Here is a 24,008-nt window from a genome sequence, read left to right on the forward strand (position 1 = left end):
GAAGTGATGAAGATGTGCACACAGATTGAAATGCTTTTGAATAAATTCATGGAGCAGGAGATGCTCTGCCCCACTCTCGGCTTCCCCCTCCCTTCATTTTCTCCCTCTTTAGCCCCAACTCCCAGCCAAGTGTGCTTCCTAGTTCCAACAAAAGCTTGCAGATCCCCCCGTGGATATTTCCAAGTATACCTTTGGAAAACACATGCGCACGCACGCACACACACACACACACGTGCAAACACGGAGAAATACACCCGCTAAAGTACTAACCGAAAGGGAGGGAACAATCCGTGTACTCCGAAGAAAATTTGCCTCCGCTGTTTACAGCAACCCTGATTATTTTCTGCCAAAGTTCCTTGTTATCAAATTTTAAAGCTGTATTGATTGTTGCTGGCTTGAAAATCAGACTTCATTGTGGGACCAGCTTTTTACCTAGGGTTTTACTCAGTTTGTGGTAACAGCAGCACAGAGTTACCTGGGATCTCCTGTGGAGAGTTAATGTGGAAGTTCACAGTGGAGGCGGAAGCGCGGTAGCATATAAAAGGTAAAGAAGGGCATAGAAAGTCCCCGGAAACCCCTGTGACTGTGGGCTCCCTCAGGTTCTCTGAATCAATACCCTGCACAAAAGTTATTACAGGTCCAGGCCTTTTTGCCTTCAAAGCTGCTTAGGCAGTATGTGGCATTAATTCCCTCCTGTACAAAAATGTAGTTGATAATCACCTGGCTGAGGAAAGGATTTAAGGCTAGAACAGCAGATTTCCTCACAGATTACAGAATAAAACCTAGTTTCTTGGGATAAATCAGGATAATTAACTGTAGTGAAGTATGTTACCCTTGTTGATTCATGTCCATGTGATACCTTTGTTAGATGCAATCACAGAGAACCATTTATGCCATTATGTGAGGCGAGATCTGATTTCTACCAAAGCATGCTATGCAGCACAATACAAGTTTTTATTTTGGTGGTTTTGGGGAGCCTGACTTCAGTCTGGAGGCCAGTTATTAAGCAAGCACTTAACTCAATTGGTTCCTAATTATAAAGTTACAAGAGAAAATGATACACTACCACCAGTCCTCTTTCATGCCACCTTGTGAGTACAGTCGCATGACCCTGAACCACTCTTGACTATGTGGCTGTCAGAGGTTACAGAATTTCCTTCCCACCATCGCTTGCAGAGCAGGATACCCGTTTCCCTGAGAAGGAAGATTTGGAACAGCCGAAGAAGACCCAAGGGTTTTTCTAGCACAGTGGTAAACTGAAATTGTATATTTCCTTTTTCTTTTTAGGGGAAATCATGAACAAACATTGCCTTAATTCACATTTCAAAAATAATTACTACAGATTTCAAGACATTTATCATGTTGTCATTGGAACCTGGGAAAGGTTATTCCTGTGGTACTTCAGGTCACAGAAAAGAACGTGTTATTAGAAACTAACACATAGACTATCCAAGAGATTCCTGAGGGGAAATTAGAGGTCCATTGGCTTTGGGGGAAAAAAAAAAAAGGTGACAGGAATGAATTAGGTAACAGGGGCCCACAGAAACTTATCATGCTCTGAATGGTCAGTTTTCAAAGTAACTCCAGTTCATTACATTATACAGTTCTTGTGAGAACATGTAGGAAATGTACTTACAGTCCTGTTATACTTTTCCAAAGACTTACTACTTTTATTCTCTGCAGTGTTATGGATTTTTATGAAGCTGCCATTTTCCAGTAATTTTAGAGAAATGTTAAATAAGTACATAATATAAAATATTTTAAAAAGAAATATTATCATTTGATCCACGTCAACTTTCAGAAATATATTATTTTCAAAAATATATATTGAAATTATATCTTCTGAAAGACTTATATGTCGTATATTTTTTCAACAGATGGAGATTTAAAATCCTATACATACAATTGAGTATTAAATCCCACCTATATGATGTGGCATGTTTAAGTAATGAGTATATTTCCACAATATATCCCCTTAGTTCACAGCAACACTTACACTTATACTCTCCTCACAAAAGACAAATGAGATTTATTTTGGATAGCTTTGGATGAGTGTGGCTGTTTCAGCAGCTTGAAGTAATGCTATGAAATCAGCAAGTGAAGTAGAGATGGATGAGGTATTAAAGAAACATAAATAGAAAATTAATGAATGTGCTGAGAGTTTTTTGTTGATTTGGTTTTTTGGGAGTATAGAAAAAATTCTGCACAGCACATATGTCTCTATGATATAATCTTGACCTTTGGGTGACTGGTCTAGTTTTCAACAAAAGTCATTATCTTTGGAGAATTGTTCAGTAATTAGTGATAAAATTTTTTTCAGACTAACTCACTGTAGATGTGCGTCTCAAGACAGAAATCTCAATAGATAAAAAACCTCATAGTCAGGCTTAAAAATACAGAGTATATGTTGTGTGTGTAAAGGAGAAGAAGAGGGAGAGGAGAAGGAAAGATGTTTTTCAGACACATCTTAGCTTTTCCCCCTATTTTATGAAAGAAATTACGTTGTTTACAAAGAGATGATTTAAAACCTTTTATTCTAAAGGTTTCTGTCCCTGTTTTCAGTTTTGGACCGCTGAAATTGAAGAAAAACAAAGTTAAACCTAGAGAGCTCAAAGATCTACCCAGCCAAAGCTAGCTTCCTCTCTCTTTTGCCTAGATTATAAGATTTAGATTATTATAAATTTTATAATCCAGGGACTACCATTATTAATATTGCATTTTATCCGTTAAGTGCTAGGTCTCATATCACCAATAATAATTTATCCACTAAATAGGCATCATTACTAATATTAAGAATGTAAGTTATCCATAATTCATCTTTTAGAAAATCTCTCTAGATAATTTATAAGAAATCTTATGTTATTACTTAATTAGTACTTAAGAAATCCAACGTGGGCCAGGCATGGTGGCTCACACCTGTAATCCCACGACTTTGGGAGGCCAAGGTGAGTGGATCACAAGGTCAGGAAATCAAGACCATCCTGGCCAACATGGTGAAACTGCATCTCTGCTAAATATACAAAAATTAGCCAGGCGTGGGGGTGTGCACCTGTAGTCCCACCTATTTGGGAGACTGAGGCAGGAGAATGACTTGAACCTAGAAGGCAGAGGTTGCAGTGAGCCGAGATCTCGCCACTGCACTCCAGCCTAGGTGATACAGCAAGACTGTCTCAAATAAATAAATAAATAAATAAATAAATAAATAAATAAAATTACAAAGTGAAATTTGGAGGAAGGACATTAAGGTGTCATTCACAGGACTGTCTTCCCAGTCGGAACATAATTAAAACAGAAACACTTCAAATTTCTATTACCATACAGCCAGTCTGACTGTAGGAAGAGCAATCTACTGAAAATGTCCACTCGGCAAGCAATACTTCTCAGTAAACATTTGTCAGCATTGGCATTCTTATGAGCTGGAGGATGGAACCCAACAGGGCCGTGTCCATCCTGCTTCTGTGGTTTAGGAAGACAGCAAATTTAAGTGTTTTTCTAAAACCTCCACCCTTTTCTAAAGCAAGACTATTAATTATTGATGCATATACACAGTGATCACTAAATAAGCCCACAATACATACAATGACAACTTAATTAGAGCTTTTCAAATGGACTTCTTTGCTCATCCAATGCGACACACATTTAACTTCCATACAACTTTAAGCTACAACCTCATTACCATTCTGCATAAACTAATAGACTCAGCGATGAAAGCAGCCACAAATATGCTAGTCTGTGAAGGATGGGGAGATGTCCAAGGTGACTCAAGAGCTAGTGACAGCAAGACAAGAACACAAGTGACTCTCTCCCTTATTGGAAAGTTGTAAAACAAAGACTGCAAAATTGTGGAAGTGTGAAAAAGTAAGGAGACCATGGCAAGAATAATTGTTCACAGTGAAAGCATGGTTTCCAAGAGACCTTGACTCTATATTATAGATGTCTTATACTCTCTATAAGTCACCAACCCAGAGGGTTCTTTTAATGGTGATAATGATAAAGAGAAATTCTGTCAACCTCTCATATTCCAAATGGCCACTTTAATGACTAGTAGTGTCTTCTACCTGCTGAAAACAACAGAAATGAAAATATGAAGAGTTTCCCAGGTTAGGAAAGTCATGTTTCAGGAACAGCCATCTTTTTTTTAATCCTGTTGAGGACTTATGATAAAGTACAAAGAATCATCCCCTATACTTCGAGTTGTATTTCACATTTTGAAATGTTTGTTAGAGTTAAGGAGACTGGAGAAGTCCTAGGTTACATGATAAAATGAATTTTCAGAGAGCAATGAGACAGTTTATTGATCAGCCGATTATCTTGCTATGTGTTATGACAAGGAGGAGACAAAAGATTCCAGGACTCCAGTCTGTATCATATTTTCAAGAAAAAAAATTTGAAAGTGGTTGAAATTTACCATTCAGAGAGGATACAGTGAAGAAGGCAAGGAGCAAGAAAGATTGCTATGCTTAGTCTGAAAGACACTGTCTTTCTGGATCACCTACTACCATATTTAGCAACAAAACCAAACATAAATCATAAAAATTCAAAGCACATAGATTATAAAATGTGAATACTATAATAATTTTAAAAAATAGTTGTTTACATTAAAGGAGCTTAAAATTCATTGAGGAATGGTCGTTACTATATAAGAATATCAAAGAGGAATTAAATCAGTTGTGAGAGGGGAGTATTTCATCTTGACTTTAAATAATTGAGTAGATATTCAACAAGCAAAGAAGTGAGAGAGATTTGAAGTGAGAATGAGTGATCTCTCAAGTCAATGGAAATTTTCTAGCCTTTCTTATATTTCTGACCTAGAACTAAGAATTCACCGGTGAATAAAGTCGATGACTTCATGGTGTTTGTGGTCTAAATCAAAAGAAGGATACTGGATACTAAGCAAATAATTAAATATTCACACATTTGCAGAGAGCTGTTCAAGAAGAGTACAAAGTACAATGGGAACACACACATAGTTACCTATAGAAGATGTTCTTGCGGTATAAAAAGGAAAGGAACATAATTAGTGTTAAATGTTGTCTTCAGCAGTGTCTAGTCTGGAGGGTGAAGGAAGTCTCTCCTAAGGAAGAGACTTTTAGGAACAGGAGAACAAACAACCATGCATGAGTGAAGAGAGAATCTAAAAGGGTTAAAGATAGAAAAAGTATTTCATTCAATGGCCCTGTGGCAAGAGAAAGCATGGCATATTGGAAGAACTAGAAGAGGTCTGGAAAGAAAGGAATGAGAAAGACAGAGTGTGTTAAGGCATAAGGTCTGTGAGGTAGACAGAAATGTAATACAGGTCCCTGTCAACTATACTAAACATGTTTCACTTTTATATGTGATCAGTGAGATGCCGTTGAAGGTTTTGGCAAGCAGAGACAAGGTGAGTTGGTCCTAGTGTACAGACCAGGGTACACCAGGTGTACGGAAGTGCAGGGTACAGAAGTGAGGTGTACTGGCAGATGAAGATGATGCTAGTCAAAATCAGAACCAGACCTCAAAAATCCCAGGAAACACAAGTACTTCATTCATATTGCATTAATCGATACCGTGGAACTGTTGGTCTTCGTCACTGTACCCTAGACACTGTCAGCTTCTGAACAAATTTGTCTCTTAAAATTTTACCACAAATCAAGATGCTTTACTGATGTTCTCATCAAAAATAAGGTAAAAGGATTCTGTGTTTTTAGTTTCTTTTTTGCTGAGTCTATTTTATTCCACTGTGTTTGGGAGCAACAGAAAGAAACTAAACATTTATATTATCATTGCTTCTGTACTTCCAGAAAATTCTTCCATTTTAACAGAGTAAGAACATTATTAGTAATATCAGAATTTCATGAAGCAAACCATAGCATCTTCTCTGTACCACAACTACATTTTCAATAACATACCAAAGAGTATAAACTGATGGCCAGCTTGACTCAGGAATATAGCATCACCTGTTACAGGTTTTAATAAGCAGCGAGTCCCCCAGTCGAGTGGTCCTCAGAGACTAACAATTTAATGATGCTATGACAGACTAAGTAAAGTGTTTGTTTCAATAATAAGGAGCTTATTGTGTGTGTGCATTTTTAAGTATGCTCTGTATAAAGATTCCAGAGAAAAAGAGATTTAAGTAATTTTTTAAAAATCTAAACTGGTATCTCCAGCTTCCTGAATGGTTTCATGAACTTCACTCTAAGGAAAACTATCCTAGGAAATAACTATCCATTGGGAAATCTGTCACTCATCTAGATGCACATTGAGGTCCAAATGGCTCGAGCATATTCAGTCAAGGAGATGAAGCATCTCAATACCCAGGACCTTTCCCAGGAGCACACTGGAGTGCACTTAACAATTGTGATTGTAATAATATGTATATAGCTCTTTGAAGTCTGTAAACATTATATGAATTATCTCAAGATTTCTAACACGCAACAGTAAAGATGATGAGATATAGTGAGGCAATGACTCACCTAAAGTTAGAGATGGAGGAAGAGGAAGAATTCCAGAAAAGTCCTTGACATTTCTTTTTGAAAATAGAGTTCTCCTCCTCCACATTATTTCCTAATTTTTCAGTGCTGCAAAGGGAAAAAGTCCACAGATTCCTCTTTGCCAGCTCAAGGGCAACCTATGTACAGACGAAAGTAGATCCAGATTCATGGCAAGAGAATACAACTGGGGTCAGAAGACATAAATCCCTAAACATAGTTTGGATGATTATTTCATCCCAATGAATGAAGTAGTTGTGAAGATCACTGATTTATGTGAATAATAATGATAAATAAGAATGACAAGAAAGACAAATATGGACAATAATAATAAATATGAGATATATATATATATTCAACCTTAGTTTCATATGATAAATGTGTGAATAGTACTTATGTTTCTGGTCATTTGTTTCGCATGGAACATTTTTAATACAATTTTTAAAATTGCATATTAAAAATTGCTAAATCTCATAGATTCTAAAGGAAGACAATATAAAGTTGATGTATTAGAGATAATGTTGTGGAAGCAATTAATATGTTAAAGTATTGGCAAAAAAATGAAGAGGAAATAAAATATAACCCTAGCGTTTTTACTTGCAGTCTTCTCATTTTTGCTTAACTTTTTTCATAAATAGCAATTTAACAAAACCTATCACTTTAAGGTGACAAAACCAAACACTTTAAGAAAAACTGAGCTCTACAGTGTATTATGCCTGGTATGGTGCTGGATGTCAACACCATCATTAATTTCCACTGATTTGAAATTTCTCTAACATGCAAGTCTATCTCACAATGTTTCATCTTCATTTAGAATATTTAGAGTATTCCTCTGCAATTATTTGAAATGTATATAGATTTGTATCTTCAATGAATTGATTATAAAAATTCTCAAAAGAAGCAAGAAATTATTTTTCTGAGTAACTGGATGAAATCTGTAACCTGAGTGTAGGCTCTCATCATTAACTCCTATCTGCCTTGAAATGTCTTTCTGCTTTTACTGAACTCTTAAATAATCTGCTTTTTAAAAGTTTCACCATCGTACGAAAGTCCTGTAACTATGAGTCATCTTTACTTCATCCTCCCACCTTGCAAATATAAGAGCAAGAATCAGATTTCATACTCCTCAGCCTAAGCAGTGAGACTCCAAGGTGGACTCGAGAGGTGCTGGTGAAGGCAAATCTGTTTTGTGATTTAGGCAAAGTTAACGTACCACTTCAGTTATGGGTTAAACGTCAATTGCCATAAACTCTAAGAGAATTAAACTTTCCTAGAATTTTGTGACCTCTACCATTGCTTAAACTCAGCAGCCCAGCTGGGGTTTTGGAAGCATTCGGCTCTGAGCTTTTGTAGTTGCTAACTCTGCTTGTCATAAATGCAAACCTGTATTTCCATCTGCAGTGTTGCTGATTTCCTCCAGAAAACACTGAGGCACACTCAGTTCATAGGCACAGATGACTGGGTTAAGAGCTTCCTCCAAGCATAATGCTGTATATGATTGAATGTAAATGACCAACACTGATCATCACCCACACAGTGTAATGGAAATAAGAGTTGCCGAATGATCCTGAATTTTCTGGTTCATAAACAAATAGAAAATAACAAACCTAATATATTGAGTTTTATGTGCAGTTTGGCCATGAAACAAACTTTCTTCCCCTTGCAATGTTTAATGAGAAGCATCCCTCTCATTGCACTTTCACTTTAGACTTAAACTTCCCTATCTCAAATAATCAATTGTTTATAATAAATGAAAAAATCCTTATTTTTTTTTTTTGAAATGGTTTCTGGCATCTAATTACACAGGATTTTTGACCTGGCTAGACAGATAATGTTCACACAGCTTCAATACTAAACAAGCCTGAACATGTGTGTGCTTGACTTTTATTAAACTCCTACTGAAGAAACAGATTAATTGGAGGCTGATTCACTGGTGAACAGGCGTTAAAGACAGAAGGACCTTCTCACATTTTGTTCTGTTATCCAGGCTTATGCCATCTCAGGTTGGCAAGGAGATCCCAACTGTAGTGTTTTGAAATATAACTGAAAGAAATTGTAGAATAACAGGTGCAAAAAAAAATGCAAACCACTTATAAAATGTTGATCCGATTCCTTTCTTTTTCTCTTGCCAAATGGCCACCTGACACTTTATGGACTCAGGTACTTCCCGGATAACATTTCACATAATAATATAATGTGGAGGCTGACTATGGAGGTTTGCAGCTGTCGTAATTATCCCTTATACAATTATTACTTTTTTCATCCTTTTAGACATTTTTTCTATAGAAGAAGAGGGGTACAAGCTGTAAGTAAACCATTTCACATAGGCTCAAAGAGCACTGAGACCAAAAAAAAAAAAAAAAAAAAAAAAAAAAAATGCCCTTCTTGGCAGCTTTGCCTCTATCTATAAAAGCTGGAATTTTATTCCCTGATGTTTCTTTTGTTGTTTAATGGTTTATGTTCCATAAGATAAAGCAAAATAATAATGATAATGATAAAGAAACAAGGAACTAAGTTGCTGGTGAGTTGGAAAAGGGCCCTGTAATGTACTTGTGGAGAACATTACGTTTTACAGGGTTTTCCCACGTATTATCTCATTCACAATATCTCTGTGAAATAGGTGCCACCAGATTTTTACAGCTGGGAAAAACCCTCTTAAAAAGGTTAAGAGACTTCCTAGAGTCGCTCACAGAGTAAGTTAGGCAACCAGAACTCCAACCCAGACCATCTGACTCCCGGTCTGCCTAGGGCTTTTCTAGGAATGTGCCCTCTGGAAAGCCCCTCAAGCCTTCTGGATCTAAATCTTTTCCTCTATCAAATAAGAATGTTGGTGGGAAGATGATCTTGAAGTCTCCTTCCAACTTCAAAATGTGATGTTGAAATGTGATTATAAACTACTAGAATTATAAAAATAAGCAACAGATTAGTCAACAAATATCTGTTGCAATTTGACTCCAGGCAAGGGTGATCTCTTCTGATCCTCAAAGTCACATCAGCACACAACCAAATCTAGTTCATGTCACTAGGTGGTTCTGTGAACTGGTTGTTTTTTGACAAAGCTCCATTAGTATCATCATTTTCTTCTGTGTAAATATATCTGTGCAAACCATTAATATAAACAATGAGATGAATGTCTGAGTTTAAGGATTTCAGTGTCACATTTTTTTTTAAGTCTCAACTGTTAGAAATTAAATATTACAATAGAAATTTGGGTAGGTTACATATTTTATCATATTTTAAGGAATTTAGGCTTAAAACAAGGAAAAATACAATCAATTTGTTGAAAGTGAATGACAGAACTTTTAGGTGGTGGCTCTATAGGAGGAGTTTGCACTTCAAATTACTTTATTTGTAAATAGGGTAAAATTCATTTACTTTAAAGAGGCAAGAAAGAATAGTTATCTAGTTGTTTGTTTACTGAGGCCCTGTATCTTTTCACCAAAGTTTTGAGGTAGTCTATAACTTACATTTTTGTAATTAAGTGCCCTGAGATCACCTGGTGAATTATGAGCTATCACATAAAAATATGCAAGTGCCATGCAAATCCTCATATGCATTCACTTCAAGGTAGGATACACATGCATAATTGAAATGGACCTATAGTAGATATACAGATAAGTAAATACAAAAGGAGGCCTTTATTTTCAGTAATTACCTTTAGGAAATACAGTTAACTATGCTGTCTACCTTTAACGTACGGATAGGGTGTTCTGCCCCTCTTATTTAAATTTTATGCTGGATAACAAGTAATTAAGATGACATATAGTAGAGAAAATTGCAGGGTATTGTTTAGTCTCAACTTTCCCCCTATAGGGGAGTTGAGTAGACTTTTCTATGTATGTTTTGTGACAGCTGATTGGGGACTTTCTGATTTTTGAGTTCATTTCGGTGTAGAATGAGAGTATGAGAACTGAGTGAACTTTTTCATCTCTCCATATTCCAAGCCTGGTAAAACCATTCCGCCTGCTAAATGATGTTATAAATATCAACATTAGTTTCTTCTGAAATCACCGGCGCCAGGTGCATTCCATTTCTCATGTCATATAATATTCTGTTACCAGTGCTCACAGTTTAAAAGAAGATTTAAAGAATGTGTAGACAAAGCAAAGAGTAAGGACATGTAAATGTGACAAATATTTACATAATCTACATAGGATATGCTGAAGAGCAGGATTGTTTCTTTTTCGTTTTGTCTTTGTTTAGTTTAGGTGAGGTAGGGTGAATGGAGGTAGAAATGAATACTTATAAAGTAGCTATTATCTCTATCATAAATAGATAGAAAAATTTAAATATATTAGTTGCAAAACCAATGTTATTGTATTTTGTTAGCTGCACTTCCAATGCATAAAAATCTCAGCACTCAAGATGTCCCCATAAAATCTTTCACTAAACCTTTGTTTTAAAGTATTTGAAAGGACATCATTCCATGTGGGAATATTACATACAGCCACTGATTCAACAGTAACTGAGAACTTATGTACAAAACATTCTTTACATATTGACAAATATTTCTAAAAAATGAATTGGTATTTTTTGTTGTTGAGTGTTTCATGAGTGACCTTTACCTCTGTAGACATATGCAGTTTTCAGTTTTTTGGGTGAGACTTTCAAAATATTTTTTTAGAGTGTTCAATGTTAGCAGTGACATTTTTACAGTGATTTCAGAGCCTTGTAGTTTAGAATATTCTATTTGCTTTATTTCTAATTACTTATACCATCCTCGTTTTAAATCCTGTGCAGATGTAATTGACAGTGATGATATACAATATGTATGAAATGAGCTTTTTCCTATCGGTGGTGTGTGTCATGCAAGACTCCATTGCAATATTTACAGTTAAACTAAACTTTTTAGAACGAGCAAAATTGCATTTGTTTTGCAGATTTGCTCATCATTAAATGTGAAACATTTCACATTTGTCTTTTTGAGTAATTGGCTTTTTAAAATGATAAGGTGCTCTGAACACTTGTTATGTGGATAGGTCTGACGTTGTATCCCAGAAATCCATATGCCATACAGACAGAACAGAAGAAAGATATTCACAAGCATGTCACAGATTGGACTAAAGCAAGCCAAAAACCCAAGTGCCATGGCATTAACAATAGCACCAGATTTACTGTCACGATCACAATCTGTGCTGCATCACAGACAGAAGGAGAACTTTTGATAGGTAACACCTCAGTGTTTTTTTAATCTTTTTGGCAAATTATCATTTATCATTATATTTTTGCCTGCCATATAATATTATTACAATGATATAAAAAATGCAGGATAAGTTTATTAAGCCCCAACAAAAGAACTGACTTATTTAGTCAGGCCATGTAGGATTGAAAGAGAGAATGAGAGGCACAGATATTCTGGTGTTTTATTACAGATCAAACTAAAGTTGGAAAAATAGAAAACAGCAAAGGTACTAGGGAAGATTTAGCTTCTTTTGAGTTCACAAAAGGAAATGGCTTATTAGTGACAGAGAAAACAAAAGAATTACCCTGCTTGAGAACTTGAAAACTCTGATGTTTCCAAAATATGTGGTTCCCCAGGATAAAAACTCACAGCTAATTTTATTTTCTAAATTGGAAGGGGGGTGGGTGGGAACTATTTTGAGATGTGAAATTGTCCAATCCTTTCTGCTCTGTGTGCATTTCCCCATGATGCAGATATGAAGAGACCACAATTCACAGGATGTCCCAATAGGTACTAAAAAAAGATTTACAAAATCACAGCTTGAGAAAAAGCCTCATGTTGGGCTGATTGAAGGAAAAACCCCAGAAACACTGCACAGAGATTCCTGGCATCTAATACAGAAACATCAGTCGATTGTTTTTCTTAATTGAAGGTCACTTTGGGACTTCGATGAAAATTTTTTTTCACCTGTCTGTTAGCTGTCTACCTGGCTAAGGAAATTTCTAGAGGACAACCTATATTTTCCTTATAAAAGAATATATTCTTAAGTCATCTGGTTTTGTTAACCTAATTTCAAATATTAAAACCTAGTTTCTCAAAGATTTAAAAGGATTCAAGTAAAACCTTAAAAAGTAATTAGTAAAATGCTAAGCTATATAAATATAGCTATGTGGAAACAAAGGAATATTAATCCATAAGTTAATTTTAAATTTAGTTGACTGAAATATGATATATTCTAAAATAAATAGTTTGTATTCTTTTCAAACCATATTTTTCCACCAAAATTATGAAAAAAATTTTTTTTCTTTTTAGCCTTGAAACCAATAAGACTGTTTGATTTCTAGTCTTGTGTTAATTTGGAGACCCGGGTTATACTATTTTTTTTCAACACTCCACTTGCCAATGTCAGTCTTCCTTAAAGCTCTGAAGATTTATTTACTGTGAACCACTTCCAGTTCACATGCTTCACTTTCATGGTACTTAATATATTTCTTCTAATTTTCAAACTCCGTCAACTCAATTTAACTTATTTTTCATTAACTCGGGGATAGATTAAGTATTGTGATGGTTACAAAGAAGCACATAATAGTTACTATTTTCAAAAATATGTATATGTTACCAGGGATCAAATCAGGGACACAGAATACAACCCAAAACAAAAACACAACCGATTTCTTAAACTCTTTTTTAAAAATCACATAATACATAATGATGGAGAAGGTATGCCCGGAAATGGAAGAAACATATGAGTGAGATATGAAAACAGACCAGAAAAAGACTGGAGTTTCAGGAAATGTCAAGGGAAAAGTGCATGTGTATATGTGTATTTTTCTGTGTGTGTGTAACTTTAAACACAATTCTTTAAATTTTGTAAAATAATCATTCTATAAAGTCACTCAATCCTTTTGATTGTTGAGTTTCTGTTATGAAGATATGAAGCTAACATAAACAGCACTTAAATTTTCACCAGTGACAACTATCCCTGCAAGACTCATCAGGAGCTGCACAATAAGGATCATATACTTGGAACCCGGATGTAATTTTTTTTTTTTTTTTTTGATAAAAGGAAGGGAAGCCACATTACTCAAGACTTATTCAAGTGACAGTAGATCACAATTTCTCCAGTTTAAATGGAAAATCCCAATAATGTTAATATCTGCTGACTTTGGAGTTGTTGAAAAACATGATGTAGCTATGCTATTAAAGTTATTAAATATTCAGTTATTAAAAGGACGGGAGTCCAAAGACGACATGGTGGCAAACCTTGGCATCAGTAAATAGGGGGTAGAATATACGGATGATTCTGAACATTGAAGGACAAGGGAAACATAAATGATCATAATACTGCAGGCAAAGGAGATGGAGAAAACAAGAATGATAGAGTTCAAGAACAAGAATTGGTAAAAGCAATGATAGAATTATGGAAAACTGGAGGGCTAAACATTTTATGGAAGAAATTTGTATTGAAGAAGTAAAATTTGATAGAGACCCTAAGATATGTATAGAATATAAATGAATAAATTGACAGAAACAGATGGGATCAAATTATAGACTGAAAATGTATGTATCATTTAATAGAAAAATTTATATTTTTTCAGGAGCATGTTTATCACCTAAAGCATGGTGTACTTCTAATTTAAAATAAATATCTGATACTGCATGTGTGGGTTTCCTTTAGGTTTGTATTAGTTGATTAATATTTGATTTAAACAGTCTTTGTTCAGCTTAAGAAAGATGTAAACTATGAAGTCATGTTTGATTTAGTCATTCATCAGCAAACACTTATGAATTCCTACCAGGTGCCTGGCATAAGCTCTAGGGATGGTTCTGAGAAGCTCAGGCATAGAGCAACCAAAGAAAGATGAGTGCCTCATTAGGCAACAGCATTAAGGAAAATTGGTGAATTGAATTGAGTTTATAAAACAAGAAAAAGTAAAGGGGACTCGTGGTCATGCTCTTAAAATTAATGAAAATTATTACTTAGGTAGTGGTGAGAACTTACACATTAAACTAGAGACAGATTATATGAGCATACACAGTATGAAGTTTCTCAGAGGCTGCCTGAGATGAAACCTATATTATCAAAATTTACAACTTCTACATGAAAACAATCTGTAGGTTAGATTTTTTTCTCTTTGCAATGATTCCAAACTATGAAAATAATTTGTGAAAAATCAAGGTGAATTTTAGAATGACAGAGTTAACCCTTGCTAAATAATTTGTAATGCAAATAAATCATTTTATCAAATTCTATACCAATTTAATGTGTGATAAGAGAAAGTGTTTATGAAGTACATTTAAGTAAGTTTGATGTTATAGTGTATACCTTCCTATAGCAAAACAAATAAATAAATGCTTATAAGCAGGGTGTTTTTTGTTTTTTTGCTTTTGCTTTTGCTTTGTTTTGTATTGTGGCCTTAATCAAATTTTGCATATCATTTTGTGTTTTTGATTTTTTTGATTTCCCCTCTTATGAGAATTCATTATGTTTACAGTTATCCTTGTAAATTTTAATACTTGCTTCATCCACTTCAGCAAAATGTACTCCCTTTATAAAATATAAAAAATTTGTACTCCTCTTTTCACATTGTCATAAACTATATATAGATTTGTTAGTTATATTTTTATTTTGTCAAGTTGACTTTATATTTTATTTTGTCACTCTAATTCTCAGTGAGTTTTAGCTTAAGGAGTGTCCCTCCTTTTATATAACAACTTTCTCACTTGAAGATTTTTTTTAACCGTTTTGATTATTGATTGGTTGGAATCAAATGTATTAGGAGACTCACATTGTCCAAGGCAATCTTTTTGGGTGCCTTTGTGTGTGAACATACACTTGACTACCTACAAAGTGCTTGGGTAATGCTTAATTTCTCCCAGGACCCTAGATTTTCTCCATCGTTTCTTGCATAAGAATATTGACATAAAGAAGTCTGAAGCCAGTCTGTTTTTGCTCTAATAAGTGACTTCATATTTCTGCCTTGAGGTCCATAAGACTTTTTTCTTTGTCCATAAAGTCTGGTAATGCTGCAAGATCATATTTTAGGATTTTAATTCTGTGGCAATTTTTCCTGGAACACTTACATCTTATCTACTTGTAAATTCAGGTTTTTCTCTATTTCAGGGGCGTTTTCATCCGTCAGATCTTTGAATATTTTTCTGTTTTATTTTATTTCAATTTTCTTTTTCGATTGTACCAATGATGAGCATCTTACATGTATTTTGTTGTTTTCTCATATGTATTGGCTTTCATAAATGGATATACCTCAGTTAATAATTTTTTACTAGTTTGTATTTTGAGCCTAGTATTTTCACCATGTGCCCATATTTTGTAAGCTAATGTTGTTCAATTTTAAGTTTGTAATTCTAGTTTTAATGTCTTTTTTACCAAAATATTATTTAGAAGAGTGTTTTTTTATATGCTATTACGTCCAAGAGAATGGATTCTTTTCAGCTTTACTATTTGCTTTTAATTTCTAATTGTAGGACATTGTAGTTAAGAGGTGCGGCTTTGGTGGATCATTGATACTGTCTTTGTGGCTGAAGCTACAGTTAATATTTTTAAATATTTCAAATAGTCTTCTTTATGATATGTGTAGACAATTGTGTTCACATCATTGTGTTCTTTAAATCCCCATGTTCCTACTTTGTCAGTCTGTCAATTTAAGTTTGTCTATTTATCCATTTGTTTGTCAATATATTATGGATTTTCAAATTTATCCTTGTATTTCTTACCATTTTTGCTTTATATACTTTATTTAATCAGGCATTATTTTATTTTCTCACATAAAATGCATTTTACCAAGACAGACTACTTCTAGGGTAGCACTAGGCATCATAATACATGAATTTCATATTCTGAGTGTCTTAGCACAAAGTTTATTTCTCGATCATATCACAGTTCATTGAGTGTTCTCTGCAAGGCAATGAACACCATGATCATTTAGGGACTCTGATTTTTCCGATCTTATGGTTCCATCCTCTATTAGTTTCTCAGAGTCCTCTCCACTCAGCTAATGGAAAAGGAAAGGGGATGAAAGTTATACAGGAGAATATCAAAGGACCAGGTCTGGAAGTGGTGGATTTACTGTTTGCATTCTGTTAAGCACATATAACTACAATGGAGGCTTGGAAATACAGTCCATGAGTTCCTACATGGAGGGAAAAAAATCTGGTGAAAAATAGAAATATTTGGGCTGCCATTTATTAATGCTTGTCCCTATTACATCTTTTGTTTTCTGAATATTGAAAGTTTATTTTACATTTTTATAATATTTCATGAGTATATGTTTGCATCCTTCATTTTAAGCTTCATTGTTTTCTTAGTTTTATCTCTCGTGAATAGTGTATTGATAGATATCTCTCTCTCCTAACTCAGCCTCATAAGCTCTATTCATTAATGGGAAAATATAACCCATTCATATTTTTTAAGATGAAGTGTTTAATATTTCTGTGATTTTATTTTATGCTAATTTTTAAACCAAAAGTAGTCATCATTTCCTTTCCTATTTTCTACCTTTTGAAAATGTAATGACTTTTGGGGATATATTTGCATCTATGTAGTGGTTTAGAAATATCATTGACTGAATGAATCAAGATTTCTGAGCATGCTTTTTCTCCCCTCAGTGGAACTGAAAACAACAGCAACAACAATGAACCAAAACATCCTGGGGTATTCTTCATGTGGATACTTCATGTTTTTTGTTGTTTTGATGGAAACATGACAGGAGAGTAGGACTAATGTTTGTGTTCACTCTACATTTTGATTAAATCCAATATTCTCTTCAAAATCTTTGATTTAATTTTTTTTAATTTTATGTATTTTACCTTACCTTGTCATTGTACCTATTCTATTTCTTGCTTTCTTAATGTGTTTTAATTTTGGGGATAATTTTTCTTGTAATACTCAATTCTTTTGAACTCTGAGTATGCTCATTTTATATTTTTGCCAAATTATCTTTTATTTTACCATTTGCATTTGTTCTTGTGTATTTGTTTCAATAGGTCCAAGTTTTCCTAGAAAAAATTGTGTGTGACATTTTCTCCTGTTTTCTGGAATACTTTTTCTTCTGGTGTGGGTTTTTAAAGTCTGAATTCTCTTTTGGATAGGTAGGTAGGTAGGTAGGTAGGTAGGTAGGTAGGTAGATAGATAGATAGATAATCTTTTTTCCTCTCTTTTCTGAGGAAGTAAAAGCAAGAGCTGCAGTGTCTGTGCCTGAGCCCCACACAGAATGCTCTCTGTTCATTAATCTTAGTATAGAAAGGATTGATTTCAAATTCAAACTATTTAATCTGAAGAAAGTTGTGAATTTTTTCTTTGGACAGCCTCTCTCCATCTCTCCCTTCCTCCCTTCTTCCTCCTCCTCTTCCTTTTCTTCTCTCTTTTCATATTCTTAATCTACATACTACATTTGTGCACTTTTCTATATCTGGACTTCTGCTTCTTTTCCTTCCTTATCAAAACTCTGGACCACACTATTAAGATCTCTTCCAGCTTTAGGCTGCACATATCTAAGCCTACTACTGTCTTTGAGAACATGTAATGAAATATTACAAATGATTTCACATCTAAAAGTTGAGATTAGATTAAGAATTTCCCAACATCTACTTTCTTAGAACTCCCCTACTCATTATGCTAATAGTTCTCATATCATTTTTGCCAAAGATAATTTCAAGCAGATTAAAAACTCCACAGACATTACTTAAGCTCTTACATCCGTATTGTGTATATGTTCAAGTACTTCTATTATGTAATTACAAAAAAAGTAAAATGTCTTCTTTAAATACAGATGGTATTTGAAACATTTGATTAGAATTTATACATGTCTAAAACACTCATTTTTTAATTTTCATAAATTAGAAAATATCAAACTTCAGTATAATTGAATTAATATTTTAACCATTCAGCTAATAAAATTTTCTGTGGTTTGGAAAGGAAGAATAATAGCTTAAAGTAATTCCCTTTGTTATTTCAAGATTTTTTGTTCATTTGGGACTATAGATAAAAGAAGATACGTTCTCTTCCTTTAAAACTTGTATTGAAGGGTATATCTTACAAGCATTATAAACTATAAAATATTCTGATAATGATATTGTTTAATTATGAGTGTTTGACATAGAAAGCAATGATCTCTGACACTTTTTATTTTTTTCAGAATAAATTGAAAATATATTACCTGGCTACCTAACCAGGTGCCACCATGTTAAGCAATTTTATTACAGCTTCAGAGAAAAGCTAGCCTATGTAAAGTATGTTCTTTCAAGATACAAGTCTAACACATTGACACATATATCATACACCCACACCTACCAATAGAAAACAACAACAACACAACAACCTCATTAAAATTAATGAGGCAAATGGTGCTATTTTTGATGGGACACTAATGAGAGAATCTTTTTTTAAAAACCAAATAGAATCTTATTAATTTATGTCAGAAACAGAAGTGGAGACACAGTCATATTAGAAGTGTTAATTCCACCAGGGAATATCTCCAGTGGTCCTTTAACTGGGCTTAACCACTTATTTAATCAAACTTATTTAGCTTCATGTTAATGTTACATGATTTAAGATCATTCCTATATCACAGTATAAGCTTTCTGAAAAAATTGTTATTATTCACCTATATACCCCCCATTACAAAGAATAATACAGTCATGCACTGCGTAATAACGTTTTGATTGATGACAGCTTATATATATGGTGGCAGTTCCATAGGAATATAATACAGTATTTTTACCATACCATTTCTATGCTTAAATATATTGAGATACACAAATACTTACCATTATGCTACAGTTGCCTGCAGTGTTCAGTACAGTAATATACTGGACTAGTTTGTAGCCTACAAGCAATAGGCTATATCATGTAGCCTAAGTGTGTGGTAGGCTATACCATCTAGGTTTGTGTAAGTGTACATTCTATGATATTCCCACAATGACAAAATTGCCTAATGGTGCATTTCTCAGAATGTATCCCTGTTGTTAAGTGATGTGTGACTGTACTTTGGATGTTATAGGAGCACCCTTTCTTCCCCTATTATAAAACAAAAATATATTTTGTTTCACTTTTACAGTTTTTTGAATATAGAAAAAATAAATAAACTGAGATGCTGATCTTTTAAATTGACCCAAAAATCTTTCTGAAACCAGTATTGGTACACATCATTTTGAAGAGTACTATGTAAATAAATTAAAATAGAATCGAATTTTAACTAAATTTTGTTATACCAACATATTGAAAGTAATGGCGAATTCTATTATAAAATGGTATATTCCTTGTAATGTGAACATCTGTTATTTGTTTTGATGACAAATAAGATGTCATCATCACATCACATGAAGATTCATGTGATTTTTCATCAACTACTGATGTGGACACATGTGCATAGTAACAAATTCATCTTTGAGATGAATGTAAAAAATATGCTTAATATACTTACTAACTGACACCAGTCTATGTGATTGTCTATTACTATATGCCCACTTTTATGTCAGCATTTTCTCATATTTGAGATAGAATACCTATAATCCATCCTGGAGGGAAAGAAAGCACGCGAAAATGTGTGAACATTCATTCTGCAAATATTTAGTTGAGCAACTACTTTGTGTCATAGAGTGGTATACATTTGTGCCAGGCATTAAGATATGTTCTGGGAAATAGCAGTTAACAAACAGAAAAGAATTCCACTCCCATGGAGTGTATATTCTAATTTGATGAGACTGGACATGGGCAGAAAAATAAAATATATAGGGTATTATGTGTTGCTATGACAACAAGAAAATTAAAATAGAGAGCAGGGACTGGAAATTTAAATAGGGTGGCCAGAGAAGGTCTCAGAAAGGTGATATTTGAGTAAAATCTGGAGGAGGTAAGGATTTTTTTTTGAAAAGTTATAGTTAGGTTTTATTGATGACAGGGATTTATCTGATTATGATAGCTTCAATCAGAATAATAATAAAAAAATGAAAATGTAGTAGGAGGCCAGGCGTGATGGCTCACGCCTGTAATCTCAGCACTTTGGGAGGCCGAGGCGGACGGATCACCTGAGGTCAGGAGTTCACGAACCAGCCTGACCAACGTAGAGAAACCCCGTCTCTATTAAAAATATAAAAATTAGCAGGGCTGGAATAGCAGGGCTGGTGGCAGGCATCTGTGATCCCAGCTACTCGGGAGGCTGAGGCAGGAGAATCGCTTAAACCTCAGAAGTGGAGGCTGCAGTGAGCCAAGATCATGCCACTGCACTCCAGCCTGGGTGACAGAGTAAGACTGCCTCAAAAAACAAAAGAAAAAAGGAAATATAGTAGGAAAGGCTACATTAATTAAAATACTTATAAAACTATGTATTTTAAAGACCATGGCAGGATTCATATTTTAGGAAGCATGGCCTTTAGTTCTGTATTTAATAAATTTAACAGAAAATTATTGTCTAAATACAAGCATTTAAAGTAATCATTAACCTGCTGTTTGGAGATGTGTACATTAATCAATTACTTTTCTATCAAAACAAACAAACTTTACATCATTGTGACATGGACTTTGCTTGTCTTAACTTCTCTATTATAGTTATCATATTGATTCCTAGTGATTTGTGTGTTTTCTTATTATTCTATAGCTTTATTGAATATAAGGACCCTATGTGTTCATCTTTTTGTGTGTGTACAAAAACAGAATGCGTGGCACTCAGTTATTATAACTTTTGAATAAATTGATTGATTCATTCAATAAATAAGTATTGACATACTACTGTTTTAAGAACTGGAGATTCATTGGTAAGTCAGTCAGAAAAAATACCTGGATTCATGAAGTCTACATGTTAGTGGAAAAAGTCAATAATCAAATAAGCAAAAATACATGTCAATTAAAAATCTATTATGAGAAAAATCGAGAAAGCAATAGCAAGTAGTGAGAAAGTATACACTCTCTTACCTTTTATACCTCCCAGAGGCAGTGATACTGAAGATAAATCAGGAAGAGAGGGACTAGGTTGAATAAAGGAGATTCCTGAAAGAGGAAACCAGAAGTCCAAAAGCTTAAGTCTTGCTCAAAGGCTCAGAGCAAGAGGCTGAGGTTTGAGAGGAGAGGGGTCAATATGATAGGCAAATGTTCAGGTCACATCAACCTGTAAACTGTAATTGAGTGTTTCAATTTGAACCAGGAGGGTGTTTGGGCCAGAGAAGTGACATGATTCTGTTAATACCTTTTAATGATTGCTCTGTCAGCTTGGTAATGAAATTGAGTGTAGAGGGTTAGTAATGGAGGCAGGTGGAACAGTTTGGAAGTTCTATGTTGTGTTTGTAAGAGGTGGTCCCTGTATTGGTCTAGAGTAGTAGAAACAAGGGTGATTAAGAACAAAACAGAAGTGGATTAAATAAAATAGTACGAACGGAAGCGTCTTTGAAAATATCTGGTTGGACTTTTCAAATACAGGATTTCTTGTAAATGTATTGATATATAATGGTGACATTTGAATTGTATCACTATTTGGTAGCTTTTAATAAAAATTCCAGCTATCAAAGTAAAATATTGATCAGAATCAACCTCAAATTATTATTGAGGATGAGTGCTATCTTTTCACAGGTTTCTTTTGCAAATTACTTTTAATTGTAGTATTAATTGGTAATTTATTGTTTCTTTAAATTAAAATCACCTTTTTAGGGGGTGCTTCTAAGAATTTCTTTGTCTTTAGTTTTCAGTTATTAACTTACGGTATAGCAAGGATGGATTTTTTTTTTTAATTTATCCTGGTTGAGGTTTGTAGTGATTTTTTAATCTGTGGCTTAATGTGTTTCAGCATGTTCGAAAAGTTCTCAGCCATTAGGTTTAAATACAGCTTCTTCTCCTCTCTCTCCTCTTTTACTGAGACGCCAGTTACATATCTCTCAAACCTTTTCTTTTATCTTCTGCTCTTTTCAGAATTTTCCATTCTTTTGTTTCTCTGTGCTCCAGGTATGCATGTTTTATTCTGACCTATTCAGTTTATTTTTCTATGTTTAATCTACTGTGAAATCTGTCCTAATTTCAACTATTTTCAGGTCTAAAATTCATTTTTATTTTATTGATTGTTTCCAATTATCTGTCAAAACTTTTCATCTTATTTATATTTTGAAAATATTGTATTGTATCTATACCTGTGTTATCTAGATTTATTGTGGGTCCAATTCCATCAAATTTTCTATTTGTTATCAACTGTTTATTAAAAATATTTATAATCAAGTGCAAGATATTGCATATTAAGAAGTGTAGAGATTATTTAAGAATCTAGAGGATGACATTTTATTCCAGAAGGAATGTGTTTCTTTTTCATTTTTGGCAGGCCCTTCAGGTTAGGAGCAGATCCATCTTAATCCAAGTAGAGATTATGTTTATTCATTACTGGGTTTCTGCCTTTGTGAGGGATAGTATATTTCTGGTTTGCTCTTCTGTTTAAGGCATAGTCCTTCAAGATCCCAAACGAATGCCTCAAGGCCCCTCGACCTTGGTAGAATATAAACTACAATTTTGTTTCTCAAGTCCTGTGAGACTGCCATCAACTCTGATAAGCTTCTCAGCCTATCACCTATAACTTCTAATTAATTTTTATTGATTGACTGATTCAGACAGGGTCTCACTCTGTCACCCAGGCTCTGGAGTGCCATCGTGTAATAATAGCTCACCGTAACCTTGTGAACTCTTTGACTCAAGTGATCCTCCCACTTCAACCTCATGAATAGGTTGGACTACAGGTGCAAGCCACCACAACCAGCTAATTTATTTTTTATGTTTTGTAAAGATGGGGTCTTACTATGTTGTCCAGGCTGATTCTGAACTCCTGGGCTCAAGTGATCCTCCAACCTTGACCTCTCAAAATGTTGGGATTACAGGCGTGAGCCACTTCAACCAGCGTACTCACAGCTTTTGAATGCAGAATGCCTCAGGAAAAGCAGCAAGACCAAACTGTGAGCTCATCTGTCCAGGATTCCATTCTCTTCAAAATCTTGGCTCACATGTTTTCTATGTGTTGTTAACTCTTCAGTGCCCTAGATGGAAGGTAGGTAGGGCTGTGTGTGTGTGTGTGTGTCTGTGTGTGTGTGTGTGTGTGTGTGGCGCGCGCGCGCACGTTCTTTCTCTCTGGCAGAAAGTTAATCTGAAGCTAGTCAGCCATTGCCTGAAACGTTTTGCTTAATGGAAAAAAATGATAGAATACAAAATATTTCTAGTGGACTATTAATCACCTTATTGCATATATTTAGGAAAAATAATATATATATGTAATTAAATTAAGATTTAAAAGGTATAAAAAAAAAATCCCAAAGAAAATGTACTAAAAATTTGATAAAGATAAAAGCCAAAAACGAAATGATGAGGCAGTAAACTACAAATGAAGCAGAATTGATCAATAAAACTGAAAAGCTGGTCCCTTAAAAAAGAAACAATGGTCACATTGAAAATATTTGACAATTATAGCCAAAAAGAGAGAAAAGAAATTATATTGGAGATAAGAAAATGGCTACAAGTAAGAAATGTTTTACAAAAAATATTTGCATAAAGCTTGATTAATAACTCAGAAAACATAGATAATGTGAATTTTTAGGAAAATTTAAGCCTAGAAAATTAACTTAACAAATTGAAATTTTCTCAATAGAAAAAAATTTAAAAA

At 34.2% G+C, this 24,008-nt stretch overlaps 1 protein-coding gene and 1 long non-coding RNA gene across 3 annotated transcripts in view; one reads left to right on the forward strand and one right to left on the reverse strand.

Annotated features, from left to right (window-relative positions):
* Positions 1-23,226, reverse strand: part of LOC140712564 (uncharacterized) — a 142,971-nt gene extending 119,745 nt beyond the window's left edge. Inside the window, exon 1 of one of the 2 annotated variants that reach the window (XR_012094182.1) lies at positions 21,299-23,226. This is a non-coding gene — a long non-coding RNA (uncharacterized lncRNA). The other variant, XR_012094181.1, reaches the window with a different exon arrangement.
* The window catches only part of ARHGAP15 (Rho GTPase activating protein 15), a 631,557-nt gene that overhangs the window by 264,836 nt on the left and 342,713 nt on the right, over positions 1-24,008 (forward strand). The window lies entirely within an intron of this gene.

This window comes from Chlorocebus sabaeus, chromosome 10 (assembly GCF_047675955.1).
Source record: "Chlorocebus sabaeus isolate Y175 chromosome 10, mChlSab1.0.hap1, whole genome shotgun sequence".
NCBI lineage: Eukaryota > Metazoa > Chordata > Mammalia > Primates > Cercopithecidae > Chlorocebus > Chlorocebus sabaeus.